The following is a 27,879-nucleotide window of genomic DNA, read 5'->3' as shown; positions in this document are numbered from 1 at the left end:
AAGTCTGAGGGTATTTCGCCTGTCTCATACATCGTGCTCACCAGATGGTAGAGTTTTGTCATGACTGGCTCTCCCAAGGCCATCAGTAGTTCTAATGGAATGTTGTCTACTCCCGGGGCCTTGTTTTGACTTAGGTCTTTCAGTGCTCTGTCAAACTCTTCACGCAGTATCTTATCTCCCATTTCGTCTTCATCTACATCCTCTTCCATTTCCATAATATTGTCCTCAAGTACATCGCCCTTGTATAAACCCTCTAAATACTCCTTCCACCTTTCTGCCTTCCCTTCTTTGCTTAGAACTGGGTTGCCATCTGAGCTCTTGATATTCATACAAGTGGTTCTCTTCTCTCCAAAGGTCTCTTTAATTTTCCTGTAGGCAGTATCTATCTTACCCCTAGTGAGATAGGCCTCTACATCCTTACATTTGTCCTCTAGCCATCCCTGCTTAGCCATTTTGCACTTCCTGTCGATGTCATTTTTGAGACGTTTGTATTCCTTTTTGCCTGCTTCATTTACTGCATTTTTATATTTTCTCCTTTCATCAATTAAATTCAATATTTCTTCTGTTACCCAAGGATTTCTATTAGACCTCGTCTTTTTACCTACTTGATCGTCTGCTGCCTTCACTACTTCATCTCTCAGAGCTACCCATTCTTCTTCTACAGTATTTCTTTCCCCCATTCCTGTCAATTGTTCCCTTATGCTCTCCCTGAAACTCTCTACAACCTCTGGTTCTTTCAGTTTATCCAGGTCCCATGTCCTTAAATTCCCACCTTTTTGCAGTTTCTTCAGTTTCAATCTGCAGTTCATAACCAATAGATTGTGGTCAGAATCCACATCTGCCCCAGGCAATGTCTTGCAATTTAAAACCTGGTTCCTAAATCTCTGTCTTACCATTATATAATCTATCTGAAACCTGTCAGTATCTCCAGGCTTCTTCCATGTATACAACCTTCTTTTATGATTCTTGAACCAAGTGTTAGCTATGATTAAGTTATGCTCTGTGCAAAATTCTACAAGGCGGCTTCCTCTTTCATTTCTTCCCCCCAATCCATATTCTCCTACTATGTTTCCTTCTCTCCCTTTTCCTACTGACGAATTCCAGTCACCCATGACTATTAAATTTTCATCTCCCTTCACTACCTGAATAATTTCTTTTATCTCGTCATACATTTCATCTATTTCTTCATCATCTGCAGAGCTAGTAGGCATATAAACTTGTACTACTGTAGTAGGCATGGGCTTTGTGTCTATCTTGGCCACAATAATGCGTTCACTATGCTGTTTGTAGTAGCTAACCCGCACTCCTATTTTTTTATTCATTATTAAACCTACTCCTGCATTACCCCTATTTGATTTTGTATTTATAACCCTGTAATCACCTGACCAAAAGTCTTGTTCCTCCTGCCACCGAACTTCACTAATTCCCACTATATCTAACTTTAACCTAGCCATTTCCCTTTTTAAATTTTCTAACCTACCTGCCCGATTAAGGGATCTGACATTCCACGCTCCGATCCGTAGAACGCCAGTTTTCTTTCTCCTGATAACGACGTCTTCCTGAGTAGTCCCCGCCCGGAGATCCGAATGGGGGACTATTTTACCTCCGGAATATTTTACCCAAGAGGACGCCATCATCATTTAATCATACAGTAGAGCTGCATGTCCTCGGGAAAAATTACGGCTGTAGTTTCCCCTTGCTTTCAGCCGTTCGCAGTACCAGCACAGCAAGGCCGTTTTGGTTAATGTTACAAGGCCAGATCAGTCAATCATTTCTATAGAGAACCTAACGTGGACCAGAACAACTGGTGATACGGCTAAACATTTTTATCCGATTCCAGCGTCACCACTAGCTCCAGTTATGTCACAGTTCCTAGCGACAGCTTCATCATATTTCGTTCCATAACAATTGGCGATGAGGATGCAATTTTCCAGTTTTGTCCTAGCTTCTGGCGATGGCCTCAATATTCTTCGTCTCATCAATTGGTGACAAGGGTAAACAGTTTTCACTGGTTCCAGTGCCACCACTCAAAGTTTCGTTCATTCAAATGGCAACGAGGATAAACATTTTTCACGGGCTCCAATGCCGCCAATGGCTTCAGCGCTACCATTCCTGTTGCATCTCAGCACTGGATATGGCTTATACCTTTTCGTCCCATCAATGGCGACGACTTCAAGGATTTCAAGTTTCGTCCCACCATTGGCCATGGTTTCAAGGATTTTACAATTTCGTCCATATTTTTTGCGACGTCTCCCAAGTATCTCAATCCACGTCAATTAGCAACATAGATTTTTGTAAACTTGCTCTGAACTTGTGTGCTATTCCCCAGATAGACCGGACGTGTCAGCTACCTTGTTCCACCACTTGGTGGGATAACGTTCAGTTATCTTTGCAGTATGTTCATCATTCATTGGATGTGGCTCCCCACCTTCCATATCTGTCCCACGATATGCAGCAGTCGCAGCACTGCCTACAGTAAGCACTGTGGTTGGAGATGATATCCAGCCTCACTCTAACTTCAAAGCATCTCTACTGTTCATGGACTCTGGGTGGCTGCAGATTACCTCTTCTGACTCAGCACCCTATGGGCACAATGTTTTCTCCATCTTCTTTCCAGTGTGCTCTCGCAACACTCCATCCTCTGGGCATCCTGTGCATAGATATCAGGTGGTCTCACACCACTGTCAGCCCTCCAGGCACAGTATATCTTTTACTGGTTTTATTATCCTTACAGATGCTGTTAAGGCAGTTTGCTCTTCGGCTACTGATGGCCACTGTGGGTCCGCCCATACCATCCTCAGGATGGGTCCCAGATCGCAGCCTATGAGCACAGCCACTGGATGACATCTCTGGCACCATGGGCCACTTGCTGTGGGCAGAAACCACGATAGTGCTTGCCCTCACCAGTAGCGCATCTGAGTCCCACAGGTGGCCAGGCACTAGATGTACCCTTTGCAGCCAGTTTATACACCAGTAAGCACCATACATAAGTAAATACCCAGCACAACAAACAAACTCTCTGGTTTGTTGTCCACTGAACCTTTGGCAACCACCACCAGAGTCATGAGATTCGTCGACAACAGTGTGTCCGTCCACAGCCATGGCGCTGATGCCATGGGAACCAATTCGCCTCTGCATATTGCTTACCTACAGGTAGATCGCATTGTTTCCATGTGCTGCAACGATTTTACAGCAGTGCACAGCCATGAAATGGCAGTTCACATCAAGCTCTTGAGGAATGAGTTTCTGGGTTCAACACCAACCATTGCCGTGGTCCATGTATCACAATCGCTCCTGGATTCTTCAGCCACCTGTTTTCCAGTACCAGCCAGATTACCAATCTTTACCTCTGATGTTACACGGAGCTGCCAGCAGTCTTCAGCGTGCTACACGCCTTCCAGCACAATAGACCTCCAGGACTTCAGTATTATGGTGCAACCAGAGACAGTTACTGCACCATGTGAAACATTAACTGTATCGATACTCATCGTTCCGATTGTGTTTAGTAGTGCTTCCGAGAGCTGCCAAGGTCGCCTGACAAATATGAAATTGATAGATTCCAGAATTATTATGACTTGGTGGTAAGAAGGAATGTTACGAGTTTAGAAAACACGAAAAAAGCTGTATGGGCTACCTTCTTCCATAACCTTTCCTCAAATGAAAATCCTCAGCACTGTCTTTGCCCGAATGATTCGGACACTTTGTGCAAATATAGGAGAAGTGCAACAGAGAACCACAAACATTCTTTTGCTGCAGCAGTAATGAATTAAATTAAACTTAAACTTAGAGATCTTTTAAAGATATTTTGTTGAAAAAATGTCTTCATGAGAAACCGCGAAATTTAAATGACCCGGTTACCGAAAACTGAATTTGTTGAGATTACAACCCTCAAAGTTGGTGTTTATGCTGCTGTCTATGCTTCAGTTATGGTTTAACAAGAGAACTGAATGTTTTGGAAATATTGGGCATAAAATTTATGGAAATACTGCAATATTCTTAGTGCAAAGATAAAGAGAGAATCTGCAAAGCAGAAACTGCTAATTTAAACTGCGCAAGAGAAGCTATACGGAAAAGAAGAGGGACCAAGTGAAGAAAAGAAGATCAGTATGATTCAGATTGGTCCCAGTACTGTGCAGCAAAATATTGGTGGTAAGTAATTCCCATCAATAACTTTAAGAAGATCAATATGGTTCAGATAGTGCTCAGTATGGTGCAGCAAAATATTAGTGATAAGTAATTCTCATCAGTAACTGCACTAAAATTGCAATACTAGACTTTAAATTGACTTTTCTCAAAACTACATTTTTTTGACATTCAGGTACCATTATTTTCTAACCTAAGTGGATTAGAGATATGAGATTTCGTCAATTTGTACTTAGGATGGTAATAAGTTACTAAAAGTAAATTGAGGACCACCAACACAACGGAAACTGTTATACAATAATCAATGTATTAAAAAAATGAAATTTTATTGGTGAGGGTATAAAGAAAATTCTTCAGAAGCATAAGAGATATTTTGTTCATTTTAGGTTTGAATTCAGGCATATGTGTTATATATATTCAGTAACAATTTCACTGTTTTAACACTTCTAGTTGTTTTGAAAAGTGTACCTATTCCAAGGGTGAAATGGTATTGGCAGAATAGGGATACAAAATGACTTCCGTCTCCCCTTAAGACAGAGTCTTGATTGAGAACTATTTCTTGTGTAATTAACTCTTAAAAAGGGAGATGAGAAACATTTATATTTTCATCAGGAAACGTGTCAGTCAGACTACTTTGCGCAACAATTTTCCCAAGTCGAACCTGACGTTGGCAATAACAAAGGTAGTTTATTTAGCCGTCAGAAGATACTACGTAACAACCAAACGATTACAGTATGGAATGATAGGCATTTTGCGAACATCTCGGTATAACATCGGAGAAGAGTGAGGTTTCGTTACATAAAGCTAACATTACAGCTGCGTTTAACATGAATAAAAGGTTAAGGCTCCATATCCATCGTGATTTTTCACAAGAGCGTAACAGATACTAGCTGTATTTATAAAATTGCATATACTGAACCCTCTAAATTCTATATCAGAGAGACCTGTAGCACATTTAGAAGATTCCTTACTGAACACACATTTGGACAGAACATAACTATACTTGAGACGCAACACAACGCTCATGAGCAGGCAACAGATTGCCTTGACATAGTCCGCTGTGGTCGATGTCGGCAGCTTTCCTTCATGACCAGCATTACTCACGTCAGAGCAAAACTGACCAAATTGTTAGCCCCATGTCACTACTGGTAGACGTGACAGATGCCACCCTGAATTTCACGGCGAACCTGTTTGCAATTTAGACGTTCTGCCCACAGGAATTGTACTGTCCGTCATACTTCAACTTTGGAGTACGTTTATAAATTGTCGCCCCATTTCACTCGCATACTATGATGAATCTCTTAACGGTACGACTGCCGGTGCGCCTCTCTTGATTGCATAACTGTGTTAGCGTGTGACGACGCGTGTAACTTACGTTCTCAAGTTCTCTCGTAACAATGATGATACTTTATAATAAACTGTGTAGTGATTTCTTTGAGATATCCTCACGTGACTCATAAGATCGACAGGAACATGTGAGGAACGTGTAAACCCCCCCCCCCCCCCAACCGAGGTTTGAGTCTTCGAGTCCTCCCTCGGGCATGTGTGTGTGTGTGTGTGTGTGTGTTGTCCTTACCGTAAGTTAGTTTAAGTTAGATTAAGTAGTGTGTAAACCTCGGGACCAATGACCCCAGCAGTTTGGGCCCATAGGTACTTACAACAAATTTACAAGTGTAACGGGACATGTATGGGGGTCACGAATAAACACTACACTCCACAGCATTCTCCACTTTTCAACAGCACACTGTAGTTTCGACTCTGACTGTTATTCATGCTACTTTGGATAGTAGTGGTTTGATGGTGGTGTTTTGAAGAGTAGGCCTCTTTCACCAAGGCTACAACATAGTTTCGTAAAACTATTCTCTGTACAGTATTTTACATGAACTTAATCTGTTAATTTGGCCCTTCCAGATTTGTAGGACCTTTCAAACTTTGGGAATACATTGCGCAAAGAAAAAAAGTATCACTTTTTCGAAATGCCGTAGTTATCACCCATTAAGACGGATAAGTTTGATATTTGGCTCCAAGAGGCCTACAACCTTCCTCTGTCACGGTGTAAAAGCGTGGCGCCCAGCGATGTCACACTCGGGCTCGAAAACGCCACAAACAGCAAAGTGTCGATACATGCGGAAGAAAACGCGGCAGTTCAAAATTTCATATGGCGTGTAAGGTGGATTACTGATGTCACACTGAGACCAAGTTCCGCTACAATTGTGCCCCATGCCACTGTGGACATGTCACACGATGGGCAGGTCGGCAGATTCCTCTTATCCACATTTAACCCCTTCTTTTGACGCCTCTGTGGTGGAGGTCCGAACGGCGATACCCTGCGTTGAAATCACGAGACTTCCTTGTGGGTGACCGGGGAAACGTCCCACACACCTCGCCGCTCAGAATCGACGCGGAAAGCCCTCAGAAGGTGGCGCAAAGGGCGTCAGTGAAACCGCCCCCACCCGTGAGCGCTTGATTCCCACACTTCCTCGTTGCGGTATGGGAGGCACTGTAAACGTAACAAGAAAAGAAGCAGACGCAATTTCTGCACTCATTGGTGTGGCAGTAGTGTTGAATTCTCACTCGTAAGTTCAAGTCTGGAATGGGAATGGGGGAAAGAAATACAGTAGAAGAAGAATGGGTAGCTTTGAGGGATGAAGTAGTGAAGGCAGCAGAGGATCAAGTAGGTAAAAAGACGAGGGCTAGTAGAAATCCTTGGGTAACAGAAGAAATATTGAATTTAATTGATGAAAGGAGAAAATATAAAAATTCAGTGAATGAAGCAAGCAAAAAGGAATACAAACGTCTCAAAAATGAGATCGACAGGAAGTGCAAAATGGCTAAGGAGGGATGCTAGAGGACAAATGTAAGGATGTAGAGGCTTATCTCACGAGGGGTAAGATAGATACTGCCTACAGGAAAAATAAAGAGGCCTTTTGAGGAAAGAAAACCAATTGTATGAATATCAAGAGCTCAGGTGGAAACCCAGTTCTAAGCAAGGAAGGGAAAGCAGAAAGGTGGAAGGAGTATATAGAGGGTCTATACAAGGGCGATGTACTTGAGGACAATATTATGGAAATGGAAGAGGATGTAGATGAAGATGAAATGGGAGATACGATACTGCGTGAAGAGTTTGACAGAGCACTGAAAGACTTGAGTCGAAACAAGGCCCCGGGAGTAGACAACATTCCATTGGAACTACTGACGGCCTTGGGAGAGCCAGTCCTGACAAAACTCTACCATTTGGTGAGAAAGATGTATGAGACAGGCGATATACCCTCAGACTTCAAGAACAAATTAATAATTTCAACCCCAAAGGACGCAAGTGTTGACGAATGTGAAAATTACCGAACTATCAGTTTAATAAGTCACAGCTGCAAAATACTAACGCGAATTCTTTACAGACGAATGGAAAACCTAGTAGAAGCTGACCTCGGGGAAGATCAGTTTGGATTCCGTAGAAATATTGGAACATGTGAGGCAATACTGACCCTACGACTTATCTTAGTAGCTAGATTAAGGAAAGGCAAAGCTACATTTCTAGCATTTGTAGACTTAGAGAAAGCTTTTGACAATGTTGACTGAAATACTCTCTTTCGAATTCTGAAGGTGGCGGGGGTAAAATACAGGGAGCGAAAGGCTATTTACAATTTGTATAGAAACCAAATGGCTGTTACAAGAGTTGAGGGGCATCAAAGGGAAGCAGTGGTTGGGAAGGGAGTGAGACAGGGTTGTAGCCTCTCCCCGATGTTATTCAATCTGTATATTGAGCAAGCAGTGAAGGAAAGAAAAGAAAAATTTGGAGTAGGTATTAAAATCCATGGAGAAGAAATAAAAACTTTGAGGTTCGCCGATGACATTGTAATTCTCTCAGAGACAGCAAAGGACTTGGAAGAGCAGTTGAATGGAATGGATAGTGTCTTGTAAGGTGGATATAAGATGAACATCAACAAAAGCAAAACGAGGATAATGGAATGTAGTCGAATGAAGTCGGGTGATGCTGAGGGTATTAGATTAGGAAATGAGACACTGAAAGTAGTAAAGGAGTTTTGCTATGTGGTGAGCAAAATAACTGATGATGGTCGAAGTAGAGAGGATATAAAATGTAGACTGGCAATGACAAAGAAAGCGTTTCTGAAGAAGAGAAATTTGAACATCGAGTATAGATTTAAGTGTCAGGAAGTCATTTCTGAAAGTATTTGTATGGGGTGTAGCCATGTATGGAAGTGAAACATGGACGATAAATAGTTTGGACAAGAAGAGAATAGAAGCTTTTGAAATGTGGTGCTACAGAAAAATGCTGAAGATTAGATGCGTATATCAGAGAACTAATGAGGAGGTATTGAATAGAATTGGGGAGAACAGGAGTTTGTGGCACAACTTGACAAGAAGAAGGGACCGGTTGGTAGGACATGTGCTGAGGCATCAAGGGATCACCAATTTAGTACTGGAGGGCAGCGTGGAGGGTAAAAATCGTAGAGGAAGACCAAGGGATGAATACACCAAGCAGAGTCAGAAGGATGTAGGTTGCAGTAGGTACTGGGAGATGAAGAAGCTTGCACAGGATAGAGTAGCTTGGAGAGCTGGATCAAACCACTGAAGACCGCAACAACAACAAGTTCAAGTCAGCAAAGTCTGCGAAATAATACGAGGTAATTTGAGCAAATCCTTTTGCATTGCAGTTCCCAGCGTATATCGGCTGCTGACTCTTAGTGGGCAGTTCATTGCTTTCTGTGTTTATGGAAGTGTCACGAATTAGAACACTACAGGGTGGGTCAATTGAAATTGGTCCTTTCACACATTAAGACAGGCAACCAAACTTTCGTTATCCGCAACCGGAAAGGATGATGTATGTCAGGCTGCTTATTTTAAAGTGCATGAAATATACTCGGGACCAATTTTTTTGACCCACCATGTGTATTCGTGGTCGGACAAGACGTTCCATTAAAGGAGGGTGCTAACCAAGATACGAGAGATTAATGAGTTACGAGGGATGGAGTACTGTTAGGAACAGCAGAGGGAGCGTAGACGAGGGTGCAATTTTAAATTTTTTATTCCTTTGTAAGATGTAATCAGTCATCGCTAGGTAATAAGGCAATAAATTTTATAATGTCTATATTCAGTTCTGAAATCTTCTTTTGACACTGGAGAAGAAACATCAGCAAGATATTGTTACTTTTTCTATACCACATCTGCTGTTGCTTTGAATGTTTGCATGGACTCAAGTCAAGTCCCATACCTAGGGCAGGTATAGCAGAGTGTAGCCAAAACACAGAAACCCTGGAACTACAGAATTTCCTTCTACTCGAGGAATACGACAGCCCAAAGTGAGGACAGGTGTAAGTGGGCTGCTTCTGTGTTAGCAGCGCTGTGTAGCGCTTTGCATTGGATCTCTGGCTGCGCTTTCTTTGTAAGAGACTCTGTGGCTGGTTGGACTCGTTGTTGGAAGTTAATCGCCAGTAGTGTTGGGTAGTTGGAAGTTAGTCGCCAGCAGTGATGGAAGTACTGTTGGGCACTTGGAGGTGAAGAGCCAGTAGTGATGGATGTTCGATGTGAGAAGTTAGCATTGACGGAGGGTAGAGGTCCGAAGTGTTAGCGTAGGCTAACCATCTGTACATGTTCGACTTGGAGACTGAATATTATTCAGGATTATACACCTTTGTACTAGATGTCAGTGACGATTTATATTCGTGTTTGAATCGGATGTCACATTATTAAGGTAAATAAATACGTTATTGGTTTGCAACAAAATCTTTCCTTTGCTAACCACATGCCTATTAGTAGTTAGTGGCTTTAGTAGTTAGAATCTTTTATTTAGCTGGCAGTATTGGAGCTCGCTGTATGGCGGTAGCTCGCGTAATGAAGATTTTTGTGAGGTAAGTGATTAATGAAATGTATAGGTTATTGTCAGTATTGCTTCTTATTAAAGGCCTTTCTTTTGTATTAATTATTTGAAGTCAGGTTGTAATTTTTTTTTTGAGCACTCAGAATGCTTTGCGCTACAGTATTGTGGGTCAATGTTCACATGATAAGAAAAAGTAAAGAGAATGTATGAAACTTCCTGGCAGATTAAAACTGTGTGCCCGACCGAGACTCGAACTCGGGACCTTTGCCTTTCGCGGGCGAGTGCTCTATCATCTGAGCTACCGAAGCACGACTCACTCCCGGTCCTCACAGCTTTACTTCTGCCAGTATCTTGTCTCCTACCTTCCAAACTTTACAGAAGCTCTCCTGCGAACGTTTCAGGAGTGCTAGTTCTGCTAGGTAGAGCACTTGCCCGCGAAAAGCAAAGGTCCCGAGTTCGAGTCTCGGTCGGGCACACAGTTTTAATCTGCCAGGAAGTTTCATATCAGCGCACACTCCGCTGCAGAGTGAAAATCTCATTCTGGAAAGAGAATGTAGTCTCAGTACGTTCAGTTTTACTCAGCTATTTCAGAATCAAATAACGTAGAAGTTTCATCTTCTCAGTCATTCAGGAATTTAAGTACAGACACACTCATTTAAATAAAGAAGTTTCACAGGTAGAAGTTAGTAGAGATTCGTGTAAAAAAAAATGTAAATTTGTGGTAAGATCTTATGGGACCAAACTGCTTAGGTCATCGGTTCCTAAGCTTACACACTATTTAATCTAACTTAAACTAACTTACGCTTTGGACAACACACACACCCACGCCCGAGGGAGGACTCGAACCTCTGACGGGGGAAGCCCGCGGACCGTGACGAGATGTCTCAGACCGCTCGGCTACCCCGAACGGCAGAGATTCGTGCGTCTGTAAAAAGTAACTATGTACTTTCCTTGTAATCGTCATTAGTCTGGCATCAGGGCTCAGTACCCTTGCCAGCCACTGCGTGGCACAGTGTGCTTGGCAAGTTTTAGAAAAATGTGGGGGCAATGTTTTACCAAAGCGAACTGCATTGAACAACTCAAAAACGACATAGCGTTAAAGGGGAGTAAAGAGCAGGACAGCCAGTTGTTATATCTTAGCAAGGAATCTAGTTGAGTACCAGGGAAAATCCCGGTCCTACGTAAAACAGCGAAGCAGGTCGTAGACTTTTATCTAGTCACACGTTGATCAATTTGGTGTGGCAAAGGAGGGTAGCAAAATGAAAGTCGGAGTTTTAATTTCTCGTTTAAGAAATCGTTTACGCTGCTGCAGCGCACAAGCACACTGTCGTTTGAATATCACACAGATTTCCGTACGGAGAACATAGTAATAATCATCCCTGCAATAGGGAAGAAACTAAAAAAGATTCCGGATGGATCCCAATTCGGTCAAGAGTACAATACGGCATTGGTCACTAACCCACTTTGCATTTATCGCGTACCTCCGGCCGAGAACAAAGTTCCCAGCGACTGGAAAAAAGCACAGGTGTCTCCCGTATATAAGAACGGTAAAAGAACTGAGCTGGAAAATTACAGACCAATATCCTTAACATCGATTTGCTGTGGAATCCTTGAACGTTTCTTCTATTCGAATATAATAAAGCCCCTTGAGACAGCAAAAGCTCGCGCGGAGCTCAGCTTGCCCTTTTCTTATACCATATCCTGTGATCTATGGATGAATGGCAATAGGCAGATTCCATAACGCTAGATTTCCGGAAAGAGTTTAACACGGTGTCCCACTGCAGGTTGTCAACAAAGGAACGAACATACGGATTAGGTTCCCAGATATGTGAGTGGCTCGAAGACTTCTTAAGCAGTCTAATGGAACGTAGACGGTGAGTGTTCTTCAGAAACGAGGATATCCTCGGGAGATCCCCAGTGAAGTTTGATAGGGGTGCTATTATTCTCTATATGCGTAAATGATCTGACGGACAGGAAGAACTGCAGTCTGCAGTTGTTTCCTGACGACTCTGTGGATCACGGGAAGGTGGCGAACATCACATGCGCCGACTCTATGGGGCCTGAGGGGGCCCGAGCCCCCTCAAAAATACGTTGGGGGGGGGGGGGGGGGGGGTTGGTGGCCACCAATATTTTAAGAAGATTATTACTTATATTACGCTTTGTAAAATCACAAAATAATGTTGGAATTTTTTATTTGCCTTGTTTGCCGATAGTTTTAAAATACATTCAGTAATGAGTTAAAACAAATAATTATTACGGTAATAAGCAGGTTAACTGAAAACGAGAGGTGTGAATCATGATAGTGTTACGGTGCTGCGGGCAAACTTAGAGTTTGTCCCGGTGCGTGAACCTTCGGGTAAAGTCTGGCGCCGGCGGGCCAGCGCTGCGGCCGCGGCGACATCAAAAGGACTGGAGCAGAAGCGCCTGGAACCCTCTGCCTTGTGTCGCCTTGACGCTTCGAGACATTACGACGCCACGCTATATGAAACCTGCCCTGCTGGCGCAGTTATTCAGTGTGGATAGTTTCGTTCAGTGCATGCTGCAGATGTGTTTAGTGTTCTGACTTTAGTGGACTGTTTTATATGACTATATTTTATTCGTTTACTCTAGTCTCTTAGTGTATTGCGAATTAAGTTTGCAATGGATAAATTTGTTACTGAAAAGGCGCGCTTGGAAGTTGATGATACTGCAAGTCAACCTCCAACAATTATTGTGTCGTCAAATGCTTCGTCGTCTTTAGGCGAGAACCGTTCACAGCCGAAACCTGCACAATCTGGTGAGTGAAGATCATTTCAGAAGTCATGGTTGATCAAATATACACGACTAGAATATGAAGCATCTACCTAAAAAGTTTTTTGCAAAACCTACAAAGAGGCAGATGCTAAAAATCTAGTACAATTTTCTTCAAAAAAGTAGACGCATTTACTTCTGTAAGGTTTTCTTACTGGAAAACGGCTTTGGAAAAATTATGTCTTGATATGAAGAAAGGCCGTTTAGCTCTTGCGACAATTTTTACTACCATGCAATTTCTATGCTGAGAAGGACTAGCAATTAGAGTACACGAAGATGACAACTCATTTTTTTTCAATTGTTGGAACTCCGAAAGAATGACATACCTGAGTTTAAAGATTTGTTAGGGCGTTTGGGGCATAAGTGGAAGTCCCACGATATTCCAAACGAGATCATTGATCCACTAGGAAAGCCTGTGTTGAGAAAGGTATTGGCTTCAGTCAAGAAGACTGAACATTTTTCTGTTATGGTTGACGAAACAAGTGATTCTTCGATTCACGAACAAGTGTCATTTTGCATTCGTACTGGCGATTTCATCAATGAAATCATTATTGGCTTATACGAGACCCCCAACACTGAATCACAAACTCTGTTTAGTATTTTAAAAGACGTTCTTGCTGGTCTTGATTTGTCAATGCATAACTTAAGAGTACACTACTACGATGGTGCCTCGAATATGAGGGATAAGTTCAAAGGACTAAAAATGTTAGTTTGGATATACAACCAAAAGGATGTTATGTGCACTGCACTGCTCACACTTTAGACGTGGCAGTTGTAGACAGTCTCCGCCATCTTATATCTATGAGGGATATTACAGCTTTAGCCAAGGACTTAATAAACATCGTCAGGGAATCCAACAGTAGGATTGGTCTTTTCAGAAGCATACACTGTGAGAGCGCCAACGACCGAGCTGGTCTACGACCCCTTTGCCCGACTCGATGGACTATGCGAGTTGAGAATATTGAAAAACGTTGAAGAACTTCTAGAGTTTTTTGAAACATTTTCTGCAGGGGACTGCTGTGGCCGAGCGGTTCTAGGCGCTTCAGTCCGGAACCACGAAGCTGCTACGGTTGCAGGTTCGAATCCTGCCTCGGGCATGGATGTGGGTGATGTCCTTAGGTTAGTTAGGTTTAAGTAGTTCTAAGTCTAGGGTACTGATGACTTCAGATGTTAAGTCCCATAGTGCTTACAGCCAGTTGAAGCAAAATCTGCAGAGGACAAAACATAGGCAGGTTACAAATGTGCAGGCTACCTTGAGTCAATGCTACAATTCAAGACATTTATTTTTACGTCTTTATTGCCATGCAATGAACCCAGAAGAGAATGTCACAGAAAAAATTCAATGTCCTCATCTAAGTGTTGCTGATCTGGAAAAAATGTATGAGGGCTAGATTTGTATGTTGAGTGGAAGGCTTGATAGTTTTGAACACTTTTGGGAACTGTGTTTAAAAGAAAAACCGTCGCAAGTTGATGATCCTTCGCTTCCTCGGAATCGAAGTATACCAAAGAAGTATGAAAGAAACGAAGCCAGCTCACCGCACACTTTCAAAACCCCAAAGGAATACTACAAAGCTATTTACATTGAAGTCTGTGAAACGGTGCTTACTGAGCGGTTTGCTTCAACTGGACTCACGCAGGGTATTGCAGTTAAACAAGAGTGCTTGCTTTTGGTGAACAGAGGTGAAACAAATTTGGAAAAATCAACGGAGTTTTTCAAAAATGACTTAGAGATTGAGAGACTGCGCTTACACTTGAATATGTTGGCCGATATCGCTAATAATAAACAACTGGTCTTAAGAAAACATACGAGGTGTAAGAAAGTACAATACACAAGAGCCTGCAGTTGGAGAAATGTTATGTGAAGTAGTGAAGTGCATTAAGTTTCTCCAAGTAGTTCCAATCACGACACCAACAACAGAACTGTCATTTAGCACCCTTAGACCTCTGAAGTCATATCTCCGATCAACAATAGAACAGAAGCGATTGAATAACTTGGCTGTTCTTCATGCCCACCGAGATGTTTTGGATGAATTGGATATCCGACCAGTCATAAACGACTTCATATTCGGTAATCGAGTCAGACGGCCGACATTTGCACCTTTCTAAAGACACTCTATCCCTAATAATGGCATTTAGAGCAATATTAAAAATCTTTATAAAACAGAGAATTAAATACATAATGTTAAAGTTTCAGTTTCGAACTAATAGTACTAGTTTAGTACCTTATTACAATATTACTATAGTACTGTATTAGTTATTATCAAATACTTAAATATTTTTGGGGCATACATACTTTTTGCCTGAAAGTATTGAGCATACTGTATTAACTTTATTAACTGTATTAAAGCATTAACTTTGAGATATTGTTTTTATTTAATGAACCCTGAGCCTTATTCAAAGTAGGCTAAGCTTAAATTAGCTATTTCACTTATTAATCAAAGTGCTATTACTGAGCGGTAGCAATATTTTATGTTTTATTCTTTTAATGATAGTTTAGGATTTATTTAAATATAATTTCAGACTTTTCAGAGCTATATATTCACTGCTCTGTAATCGTCTATAAGCATGATTATTACTGTAAATTAAATTAGCTATTTACGAAAACACCGTGCGTATTTATGTTTTTTTTTCAAAGCCAAAAAATGTGTCCGGCTTGTCAATTTTGCCAGAGTGTCGAGTTATCGAGAGCCCAGTTTTCGGGGTTCTAGTGTTGATCATATGACTAAAATGCTTAAAAAAACTTGAAAACTCACTATTTTCATCCAAAATTTAGAAAATTTCCCGGGGCAAGACCCCCAGTCTGGGTCCCTCCAATATTTTTTTATAAGTCGGCGCCCCAGGCGAACATGAGAGGCTTTTGTAGGATACAAGATGACAGACAAAAATTGTAATTGGTGTGATGAATCGTAGCTAGTTCTAAATGCAGAAAAAGTAAGTTAATACAAATGAGTATGAAAAAAAATCCCGTAATATTCGAATACAGCACTAGCAGCGTGCTACTTGACAAAGTCATGCCGATTAAATATCTGTGTGTAACGCTGCAGAGCGATATGAATGGGAACGAGCATGTAAAGATTGAAAGATTGTAATGGGGAATGCGGGTTGTTGACTTCGATTTTTTTTTTTTTTTTTTTTTTTTTTCTAGTGGTTCGTCAGTCTCCTGACAGGTTTGATGCTGCCCGCTACAAATTCCTCTCCTGTGCTAACCTCTTTATCTCAGAGTACCACATGCAACAATTTACGTCCTCAATTATTTGCTGGATGTATTCTAATCTCTTTCTTCCTCTGCAGTTTTTGCCCTCTACACTTTCATCTAGTACCATGGAAGTCATTCCCTCACGTCTTAACAGATGTCCTATCCTTATCAGTGTTTTCCACATATTCCTTTCCTCTCTGAGTCCACGCAGAACCCCCTCATTCCTTACCTTATCAGTTGACCTAATTTTCAACATTCGTCTGTAGTACCACATCTCAAATGCTACGATTCTCTTCTGTTCTGGTTTCCCCACAGTCCTTGTTTCACTACCATACATTCCTGTACTCCAGATGTACGTTCTCAGAAATTTCTTCCTCAAATTAAGGCCTATGTTTGATACTAGTAGACTTCTCTTGGCCAGGAATGCCCTTTTTGGCAACGCTAGTCAGCTTTTGGTGTCCTCCTTGCTCCGTCCGTCATTGGTTATTTTACTGCATAGGTAGTTGAATTGCTTAACTTCATCTACTTCGTGACCATCAATCAAGATGTTAAGTTTGTCGCTGTTCTCATTTCTGCTGCTTCTCATTACTTTCGTCTTTCTTCGATTTACTCTCAATACATATTCTGTACTCATTAGATTGTACATTCCGTTCAGCAGATGATCTAATTCTTCTTCACTTTCACTCAGGACAGCAATATCATCAGCGAATTGTATATTGCTATTCTTTCACCTTGAATCTTTATTTGATTTCCATCATTGCTTCTTCCATGTACAGACGGAACAGTAGGGGTGACTGACTACATCCCTCCCTGTCTTACACCCTTTTTAATCGGAGCACTTCGTTCTTGGTCGTCCACTCTTATTACTCCTCTTGGATCTTGTACATACTGTATATTACCCGTCTATGCCTATTTTTCTCAGAATTTCGAACATTTTGTACCATTTTACATTGTCGAAAGCTATTTTCAGGTCGACAAATCCTATGAACGTGTCTTGATTTTTCTTTAGTCTTCCTTCCGTTATCAACCGCAACGTCAGAATTGCCTCTCTTTTGCCTTTACCGTTTCTAAAGCCAAACTGATCGTCATCTAGCACATCCTCGGTTCTTCTGTATATTATTCATGTCAGCAACTTGGATGCATGAGCTGTTAAGGAGACTGTGCGATAATTCTCGCACTTGTCAGCTCTTGCAGTCTTCGGAACTGTGTTGATGATATTTTTCCGAAAGTCAGGTGGTATATCGCCAGATTTCGGTTTATTGGGAGAATTTTAGGAAAGTGTGGTTCATCTGTTTAAGGAGACCGCATATAGAACATTAGAGCGACCCATTGTGGGTTACTGCCCTAGTGTCCGGGATCCTCACCAGGTGGGATATAGGAAAACATCGAAGCAATTCGGAGGCAGGCTGTTATATTTGTTACCGGTAGGCTCGACCGACATGCATGTACTACGGACGTGCTTTGAGAACTGAAACAGGGATCTCTGGAGGGAAGGAAACGTTCTTTTTGAAGCTGACTTCAGAACGATCCTACTGCCATCAACTTACATTTCACGTAAGAAGCACATGCATTAGATAAGGAAATTATGGCTTTTATGGAAGAATATAGATAGTCGTTTTCCCCTCGCTCTGAGTGGAACAGTAAAGGAAATGACTAGTAATGGTACAACATATCCTCCGCCACACACCGTAAGGTGGATTGCGGTGTACGTATGTAGATGCAGATGTAGATGTAACAGCAATGATATAACGCGACTACTTGGGAACAGTGCAATATACAAAATCACTTGTCCCGATTGTGATAAGTTTTACATTGGTTACTCAGGCAGAGACGTAACAACTAGGTTGGCTGAATGAACGCAGCTGGAGGTCGCAGAGCTATGTCTCCACATCTGCTGAGCGTGTACCACAGCTACCAGCCACTGTCTCAGGTCCTCCGCTTAACATGCAAAAGCCAAAAAAATTAGTCTGCTGGAAGCTCTGAAAATCAGTAAACATCTTGTTCACAGTCCCGATTTAATATATTGGTCAAACGCAGCTCAGAACATACCCTCACATTTCTCCATCTATTCTCACACTGTCTGTTCCATTCTATGCCTCCATTTCTTCCTGTATTTGTGTATTTTGCTGTATTGTTTACATATTCTATATATTTATCTTTTACTGTCCCTGTATCACATTCCAAATGCAATACTTCAAGCTATTTTTCTGTACGCTTCTGTTAATTTAACTTAAACTTTTGTATAGGTTATTACGCTGCTTTACCGTTATGTACATCCTCTTTTCTGTTGAGTGAGTGTTATTGTTTGCTTCTGTAGAGACCGACGACCTCAGCAGTTTGGTCCCATAGGCTCTTACCACAAATTTCCAAATTTTGCAGCTGTTGTCCTCCTCCCTTTTACCTCATCCTCCCCCCCCCCCTCTCTCTCTCTCTCTCTCTCTCACACACACACACACACAACCAGACACACACACAGACACACGAGAGAGAGAGAGAGAGAGAGAGACAGACAGACAGACAGACAAAGACAGAGACAGAGAGAGAGAGATAAAACTGTTATTCGGGGTTTTGCGTTTTTTACGTAAACTTTTTCTGGTCTGTTCTTCGTCTATTTATTTTGTTTTTCGCTTCAACTTCTTCAATGATATTACAACTGCATTGTCAAAGAGACATTTACTCCGTGTGTCTACCACTCGATATGTAACATCTTCTTCAATAATGCAGACAATTAGTAGATAGTATGCTGCTTGATACTTTATATATATTTATGTTTACATAATATTTATTTTTGTGTGTAAGCTTATTTCGGCTTTATTGTTCATTTAGTATATTGTCGAGATAATCTTTGGAGTGTATTTATATTTCAAATTCCTCCAAAATACATACCAATAAACTACAGTATGTGGGAAAACTATCTGATAAAATAAATGAGCTACAAAAAATATTAACATAAAATCAGCCTTCATGACAACTAATAATACTATCGCAACACTACGTTCAGGGAAACCTACACTGCCGAAAGACTGAAAGTTACAAAATTAACGGCAATAACTGCAAAAAATTTTATATGGGTCAGGCGGGAACACATTTTATCGTCGGATTCAAAGAACACTCGAGAGAAACAAATAACAACCAATCCACCTTCATTACACGCCTCAAAAATGGAAAACACGAAGTTGACAACATTGAAAACGCACTACAAATCCTGTACAAAATCGCAAAAGGTCCAATTATAAATTTTTTCGAGGAATTTCAACTATACTTACACACTAAAGGTTATCCGACGATATACTAACTTACAAACCGTTTAAAAGCATATACAGTTTTAAAAAAATTATTGAAGATTTTTATCGGAATAATGGATAACCAAAATACCAGAGATTAAATAAAACATCAGTAACGGTTCTATTGGAATTTTGCGCAGCTGAATAAGTATTAAGGAGAAAAAAATGACATTTTACTAATAACTGTATTTGCACATTCAAGAACAAAAAAATTTACAGCGAACACAACAGAATAATTAGCGCACACAAAGAGTGTTAGACAATGCCAAAGAGGTCTATTTTACACAGTGCACTTTGCACTGACACACACGAAATATATTGTTCACCCAATTCCAACACCCCTCCTTGAACTTATATTTTGTGTGTTGCTTCCACAAGATAAACCAAATAGTCCCACAATCTTCTCAAACTTCTCCCTTTCCAAGGGTTTGGTAAGAAGGTCAGCTAACATGTCTTCTGTGCGCAGATAGTCCCCGGCAATGTTCTGTCGCTCTATGTGGTCCCGAATGAAATGGTGCTGTATATCAATATGCTTTGTCCTAGCACTAGTAACGTCATTTTTAGCTAGGTTTATGGCTCCCTTATTGTCACAGAAGATGGTTGTAGGTTCCTCAATTAAATTAGCTTCTACTTCACTCATTAATGATCGTAGCCATAATGCTTCCTGTGTGGTGTAAGATAGTGCCATATACTCGGCCTCTACGGTGCTCAATGCAACAGTTTTTTGCTTTTGACAGGACCATGATGTGAGGCCCCCCATTAATTTAAAACAGCAGCCAGTGGTGGAGTATCTGTCTCCCAATTCACTCCTCCAGTCCGCATCACTATATCCCTCTAGTTTTGCGTTACCATCTCTATGGTATTTTAACTCATAGTTTGAGGTTCCTCTTAGGTATCGGAATATCCTCTTTACAGCTTTACAGTGCTTTTCCTTTGGGTCTCTGCAATATCTGCTCACTGCATTGGTGGCAAAAGCAATGTCGGGTCGTGACGTTTGAGACAAATATAACAGACTCCCTACTGCTTCTAAATAAGGAACATTCTTGTCACATTCCACATCAGTCTCATTTACACTTAACTTCACTCCTACTTCCATTGGAGTACTTACGGGTTTGCAATCACTCATGCCAAATTTCTTTAATATTTTTTCCGTGTATGATGATTGACTTATGCTCAATTCTTGTCTTTCTTCATCCTTAGTAATCTGCATACCTAAATAACGTTTGACTTCTCCCAAATCATGCACCTTAAACTTGGTTTGCAGCTGTTTCTTGAAAATTCTCATTTGGCCTTCACTTTCATACAGGATAAAGAAATCGTCCACCCATATCGCCATTATTATTATTTCTTCTTTTCTCCCTTTATTGTAAATGCTGGGATCTGCCTTGGATTGCTTCATATTCATATTTATTAGAGTTTCATGTAGACATCGATTCCAGCAACGTCCACTTTGTTTAAGTCCATAAATACTTTTTCTCAAACGCCAAATCTTTTTACTTTCTGATCTGGTTTTTATGGCCTCCCTTGGTGGAATGACATATATCTCCTCCTCCAATTTCCCATTTAAATATGCCGTTTTAACATCCTTATGATGAATTATTAAATTTCGTTTTACTGCCAAGGCTAAAAGATATCTCAATGATGCATACTTGACTACAGGTGAAAAACTTTCTTCGTAATCTAGCCCTTGGTTTTGTGAATATCCTTTTACCACAAGTCTTGCTTTGTGTTTTGGTGATGAGCTTTCAGGCTTCTTCAAATTGAATACCCATCTTGCCTGCAGTGGTTTCTTATCTCCTGGCATATCTACCCATTCAAAGGTTTCGTTCTGATATAAAGATTCCAATTCTCTCTTCATCGTTTCTTTCCATTCTTGAGAGTTTGGGCCACTCAATGCTTCTTCTGCTGTTCTTGGCTCATGATTAAAAGACTGTGCTGTACACATCTCAAAATCCGGATATTCCTTCGGTTTTGGTACACGAGAAGAACGCCTTACATTGTTTTCTTCATTTTTTTCACCCTCTAACTCATTGTCATCATAAATTGTATCCATTTGTCCTTGGCTGTCGTCTTCCTCTTCTTCACTTTCTATTTCCTCACACAAGGTTTCACCTTCTGAAGTAGGTGCAGTTGACTTAGTGGTTTTGCCCGCATCTCGTGGTCGTGCGGTAGCGTTCTCGCTTCCCACGCCCAAGTTCGATTCCCGGCGGGGTCAGGGATTTTCTCTGCCTCGTGATGGCTGGGTGTTGTGTGCTGTCCTTAGGTTAGTTAGGTTTAAGTAGTTCTAAGTTCTAGGGGACTGATGACCATGGATGTTAAGTCCCATAGTGCTCAGAGCCATTTGAACCATTTGAACTTAGTAGTTTTGCTCTCTTTTGAGTCCTTTCTATTTTCAAAGAATATTACATCTCTACTTGTGACAATCTTTTTAGTCAATGGATCCATTAATCGGTAGCCCTTTGAATTTTCATAATAGCCTACAAAAATATACTTTTTAGCTTTCGGATCCCATTTTCCTCTTAGCTGTTTTGGAATATGTACCATTGCATCACACCCAAAAACCCTTATATTGCTTGGATCAGGTTTCTTTCCTATCCATATCTCATAAGGGGTTCTATTCTTTAATGCTTTTGTAGGTGATCTATTGTTCAAATATACAGCTGTTGACACTGCCTCTGCCCAAAAATCTTTGGATAATTCAGCGTCAGTCATCATGCTCCTTGCTTTCTCAACAATGGTCCTATTAGCCCTCTCAGCAACCCCATTTTGAGATGGGCTGTACCTTATGGTAGTTTGATGCCTGATTCCCTTTTCTGCCAGAAGTTCTTTCAATTTCTGGTTAATATATTCTTTCCCATTATCAGACCTGATGATCTTGATCTTCTTTCCCGTCCACCTTTCAACCATATTGCAATATTCCTCAAAGATATCTCTCACTTGGTCTTTAGAACTAAGAAAATAAACATGAGTATATCGTGAGTAATCATCAATAAACGTAAGAAAATAATTACTCCCACCTATGGATTCACACTCCATCGGGCTACATACATCTGTGTGGATTAACTGTAAGTCTTCTGTGGATTTACTCTTACTAGTCTTGAAGGGCAACCTTGCTTGTTTTCCCTTTATACATGTCTCACAAGGATCCTTGGACACACTAAAATTCTGTATTCCCTTCACCATATCCTTTATTATAGACATACTCTTTCTATTTAGATGTCCAAGCCTCTGGTGCCATAAAAAACCTTCTGCTGAATATACCGAATCACTAACATTTTTATGTTTACTGTCAATGGTTGTTGTTGTTGTGGTCTTCAGTCCTGAGACTGGTTTGATGCAGCTCTCCATGCTACTCTATCCTGTGCAAGCTTCTTCATCTCCCAGTATTAAGTTGTGCTCTGTGCAAAATTCTACCAGGCAGCTTCCTCTTTCATTTCTTAGCCCCAATCCATATTCACCTACTACGTTTCCTTCTCTCCCTTTTCCTACACTCGAATTCCAGTCACCCATGACTATTAAATTTTCGTCTCCCTTCACTATCTGAATAATTTCTTTTATTTCATCATACATTTCTTCAAATTCTTCGTCATCTGCAGAGCTAGTTGGCATATAAACTTGTACTACTGTAGTAGGTGTGGGCTTCGTATCTATCTTGGCCACAATAATGCGTACACTAAGCTGTTTGTAGTAGCTTACCCGCGTTCCTATTTTCCTATTTTCCTATTCATTATTAAACCTACTCCTGCATTACCCCTATTTGACTTTGTGTTTATAACCCTGTAGTCACCTGACCAGAAGTCTTGTTCCTCCTGCCACCGAACTTCACTAATTCCCGTTATATCTAACTTTAACCTATCCATTTCCCTTTTCAAATTTTCTAACCTACCTGCCCGATTAAGGGACCTGACATTCCACTCTCCGATCCGTAGAACGCCAGTTTTCTTTCTCCTGATAACGACGTCCTCTTGAGTAGTCCCCGCCCGGAGATCCGAATTGGGGAATATTTTACCTCCGGAATATTTTACCCAAGAGGACGCCATCATCATTTAATCATACAGTAAAGCTGCATGCCCTCGGGAAAAATTACGGCCGTAGTTTCCCCTTGCTTTCAGCCGTTCGCAGTACCAGCACAGCAAGGCCGTTTTGGTTATTGTTACAAGGCCAGATCAGTCAATCATCCAGACTGTTGCCCTTGCAACTACTGAAAAGGCTGCTGCCCCTCTTCAGGAACCACACGTTTGTCTGGCCTCTCAACAGATACCCCTCTGTTGTGGTTGTACCTACGGTACGGCTATCTGTATCGCTGAGGCACGCAAGCCTCCCCACCAACGGCAAGGTCCATGGTTCATGGTTCATGGTATCCAACTTAAAAATACCCCTTTCGTTACTTGATGTAGCTATAACTTCACCACTTTCACTGATTACTCTTGCACCCTGCATGTCAAAAGTGACTGTATTTCCTTTCTTGACAATTTCCCCTACAGACAGCAGGTTAGTTGCCACATTTTTCACATAATGAACATTGTGTGCTGTAACCATATCTGATTCACCATTTACACTTACATGTAGGTCTACTTTCCCAGCCAGGTGACACTGGAGCTTGTTGCCATCAACAGTAGATATTCCCATATGAGTCTTATCTTTGATGTCATAAAGAAGTGATTTATCTTTAACATTATACACAGATGCACCTGAGTCTAAAATCCATTCCATATCACGATTACTCATCCCACCAAAAGAATAAAAACATGAGAGTGTCTTTGTTATTGGTCCTTCTCTCTGGGCTATAAGTAACATACCTCTTTTGCTGAGTGTCTGATCTTGGGCTTACTTTTTCTTTGCACTGAGACGCAATATGTCCCATCTTTTGACATTTATAGCACCTCACCGGTTTCTTCTTATTGTTTTTTGAGTAGCGAGCAGACGCACCTTCCTTCTCCAATGTACAACAGCTTGGAGCACTCTTTACGTCCTCCAGGATTTTCACCTTAACACTGTCGCCTGTGATTGGTATACCCGAGCTTTCAAGTCCCATAATCATAGGTGCACAGCTTTCGGGCAGTCCTGCCAACAGCAATGTTCCTATCCATTCGTCAGCGATCTCGAATCTAATGTTTCTCAGTCGGTTCGACGTGGTTTTTATTTTGTTAACGTATTCGTCTACACTCTTACATTTGTCCAGACGAGTGGTAAGTAACTCGCGTAATAATCCTACTTTTCTCGTAAGACCACCATCCTCGAATGCACTTCGTAAATTGTCCCAGACTTCTTTCGTTGTGGCAGCTTTTTCAATGTGAACATAATTCACCGAATCAATCAGTAATATCAATTTTGATTTTGCTTTCCTATCTTTACTTGAATAATTCTGATCTGTGGATTTCATTGTCCCATCTACCACGTCCCATAGGTCGTCTAAACGTAAATACGCTTCTACTGCGAACTTCCAGGTTGCATAGTTTTCGCGACCTATAAGTCTTTCAATCTGTGGAATTTGTGACGCACTCATTCTTAACGGTAACTTGCTTTTTATTGCCGTAAAGAACACCGAAAAATAATGCGGAAAAAAAATTGCGATCGTCTTGTAAGGATAACTCGCACTTCACGTAAATTGGAACTTTTCCAGTACTTTCTCCCTACTATTTTATTGATATACTTATTCCAAATGCAGCCTGGGCCCATAACCTATTGGAATTTGCGCAGCTGAATAAGTATTAAGGAGAAAAAAAGTACATTTTACTAATAACTATATTTGCACATTCAAGAACAAAAAAATTTACAGCGAACACAACAGAATAATTAGCGCACACAAAGAGTATTAGACAATGCCAAAGAGGTCTATTTTACACAGTGCACTTTGCACCGACACGCATGGAATATATTGTTCACACAATTCCAACAGGTTCCATAGATACACGACCCGCAACAACATAAATATCTTTGAACATACAACTAGCTGTCAAACTTTTAATTTCTACGACTGTCAAAATAATGAAAAACATACTCGTCTTATCGAAAAAATTTCAAAATGTTACCGGATAAACATTAGATCGAACAACTACGGACAGCAGCAATAGTTTATTCAAAGTTGGTGTACGTCCGTTTACAGCGTCAGGCCATGAGCACAACATTCAATTTACACTCAAGCACCAAAGGAACTGGTGTAGGCATGGGTATTCAAATACAGAGATACGTAAACATGCAGAATACGGCGCTGTGGTCGACAACGCTCATATAAGACAAGTGTCTGGTGCAGTTGTTAGATCGGCTACTGCTGCTATAACGGCAGATTATGAAGATTTTAGTGAGTTTGAACGTGGTGTTACAGTCGGAGCACAAGCGATGGGACACAGCATCTCTGAGGTAGCGATGAAGTGGGGATTTTCTTGTACGGCCATTTCACGAGGGTACCGTGAATATCAGGAATACGGTAAAACATCAAATCTTCGACATCGCTGCGTCCGCATAAAGATCCTGCAAGAACGGGACCAACTACGGCCGAAAAGAATAGTTCAACGTGACAGAAGTGCATCCCCTCCGCAAACTGCTGTAGATTTGAATGCTGGGCCATGAAGAAGAGTGAGTGTGCGAACCATTCAAATATATATAATCGATATCGGATTTCGGAGCCGAAGGCCCACTCATGTAACATTGATGGCTGCACAACGCAAAGCTTTATGCCTCGCCTGGTCCCGTCTAAACGACATTGGACTGCTGATAACCGGAAAGACGTTGTCTGACCGGACGAGTCCCGTTTCAGATTGTATCGAACGGATGGACATGTACGGGTATGGAGGAAAACTCATAAATCCATGGACCCTCATTGTCAGCAGGGGACTGTTCAAGCTGGTGGAGCCTATGCAATGGTGCGGGGCGTGTGCAGTTGGAGTGATGTGGGACCCATGATACGTCTGGATACGACTCTGACAGGTGACACGTACGTAAGCATCTTGTCTGGCTACCTGCATCCATTCATGTCCGTAGGTGAATTCTGACGGACTTGGGCAATTCCAGCAGACAATTCTACAACCCTCACATCCATAATGACTACAGAGTGGCTCCAGGAACACTCTTCTGCGTTTAAACACTTCCGCTGGCCACCAAACTCCCCAGACATGAACATTATTGAGCATATCTGGGATGCCTTGCAACGTGCTGTTCAGAAGATATCTCCACCCCCTCGTACTCACGGACGGACAGCCCTGCAGCATTCATGGTGTCAATTCCCTCAAGCTCTACTTCAGACATTAGTAGAGTCCATGCCACGTCGTGTTGAGGCAGGTCTCCTTGCTCTCATAGGCCCTACACGACAGTAGGCAGGTGTAACAGTTTCTTTGACTCTCCAGTGTAAAAAACTTTTATAAGCTATACATTATGTAAAATATAAATAAATACGATTGTTTGCAGATGCACTGATGAAGGCAATAAAACCGTAATTGCCTTATACACAAAAATAAAAATCAGGCAGCATATGATCTACTAATTCAAAAATGGTTCAAATGGCTCTGAGCACTATGGAACTTAACTTCTAAGGTCATCAGTCCCCTAGAACTTAGAACTACTTAAACCTAACTAACCTAAGGACATCACACACATCCATGCCCGAGGCAGGATTCGAACCTGCGACCGTAGCGGTCGCGCGGTTCCAGGCTGTAGCGCCTTTAACCGCTTGGCCACCACGGCCGGCTACTAATTCTAATCTGCAGGTCCCAGAATAAAGAAAATCTCTTTCAGTGTTACTCAGCAGCAGTGTACAGTCTTTGACCACGATAGTTAGTGTGATGATGTACCTGTAAGTCAAGAACCGGTTAACGAGATAACTTAATTTTTTAGAACATCCACAATACTGTGCTTTTCATTTATATCTCCCTTACCTGGACAGACCCACACTCCAGTCGCGGAACACGTGCACAATTTGCAGCTTTCCCGCTTAGTTTCGCCAGCCGTGCACTCTGGAACAAATCAAAATTGGGCTCGTTGTGACATTGTGAATACAGTTGACACTAATATATACTCTGAATTCAATGTTCGTATTATTTAGTAGTATTTCAGATGTCGAAGCATAATCAAGAAATGGTAGGATGTTCAGTATAGCTGAAGAGTTAGATAACAGGATACACCTTAAACATAGAAGTTCTACGTATTCACAGAGGGAAGGTGAAGAACATGTCATAAAAGGGCCGGCCGCGGTGGTCTAGCGGTTCTGGCGCTGCAGTCCGGAACCGCGGGACTGCTACGGTCGCAGGTTCGAATCCTGCCTCGGGCATGGGTGTGTGTGATGTCCTTAGGTTAGTTAGGTTTAAGTAGTTCTAAGTTCTAGGGGACTTATGACCTAAGATGTTGAGTCCCATAGTGCTCAGAGCCATTTGAACCATTTTTTGAACCATGTCATAAAAACAAAAATACCTAAAAGAAGTAATATTGCTTCAACAGATCTTAGGTTAAATGGTTCCCAAAGGGTGTCGAACAAGTGAAAAATTTTAAATACATTTTCATTTAAGTGTTTATACTAAATTTGTAAAAAAAGTCATGCAATCTTATATTTGTACACGGAAATGCATAAGATAATTTTTAATCTATTACAGCTACGCATCCGCAAACATTAAATACACTCCTGGAAATGGAAAAAAGAA

General features: G+C 41.3%; 1 long non-coding RNA gene across 1 annotated transcript in view; it reads right to left on the bottom strand.

The window, feature by feature from the left end:
- LOC126203926 (uncharacterized) overlaps window positions 1-27,199 on the bottom strand; it is a 35,378-nt gene extending 8,179 nt beyond the window's left edge. Inside the window, exon 1 of the long non-coding RNA XR_007540418.1 lies at window positions 27,121-27,199. This is a non-coding gene — a long non-coding RNA (uncharacterized LOC126203926). The remainder of the gene's footprint in view (window positions 1-27,120) is intronic.
- Between the last annotated feature and the right edge of the window lie 680 nt (window positions 27,200-27,879).

The sequence above is a fragment of the Schistocerca nitens genome, chromosome 9 (assembly GCF_023898315.1).
Source record: "Schistocerca nitens isolate TAMUIC-IGC-003100 chromosome 9, iqSchNite1.1, whole genome shotgun sequence".
Lineage (NCBI taxonomy): Eukaryota > Metazoa > Arthropoda > Insecta > Orthoptera > Acrididae > Schistocerca > Schistocerca nitens.
This window is presented reverse-complemented; position numbering and strand designations above follow the sequence as displayed.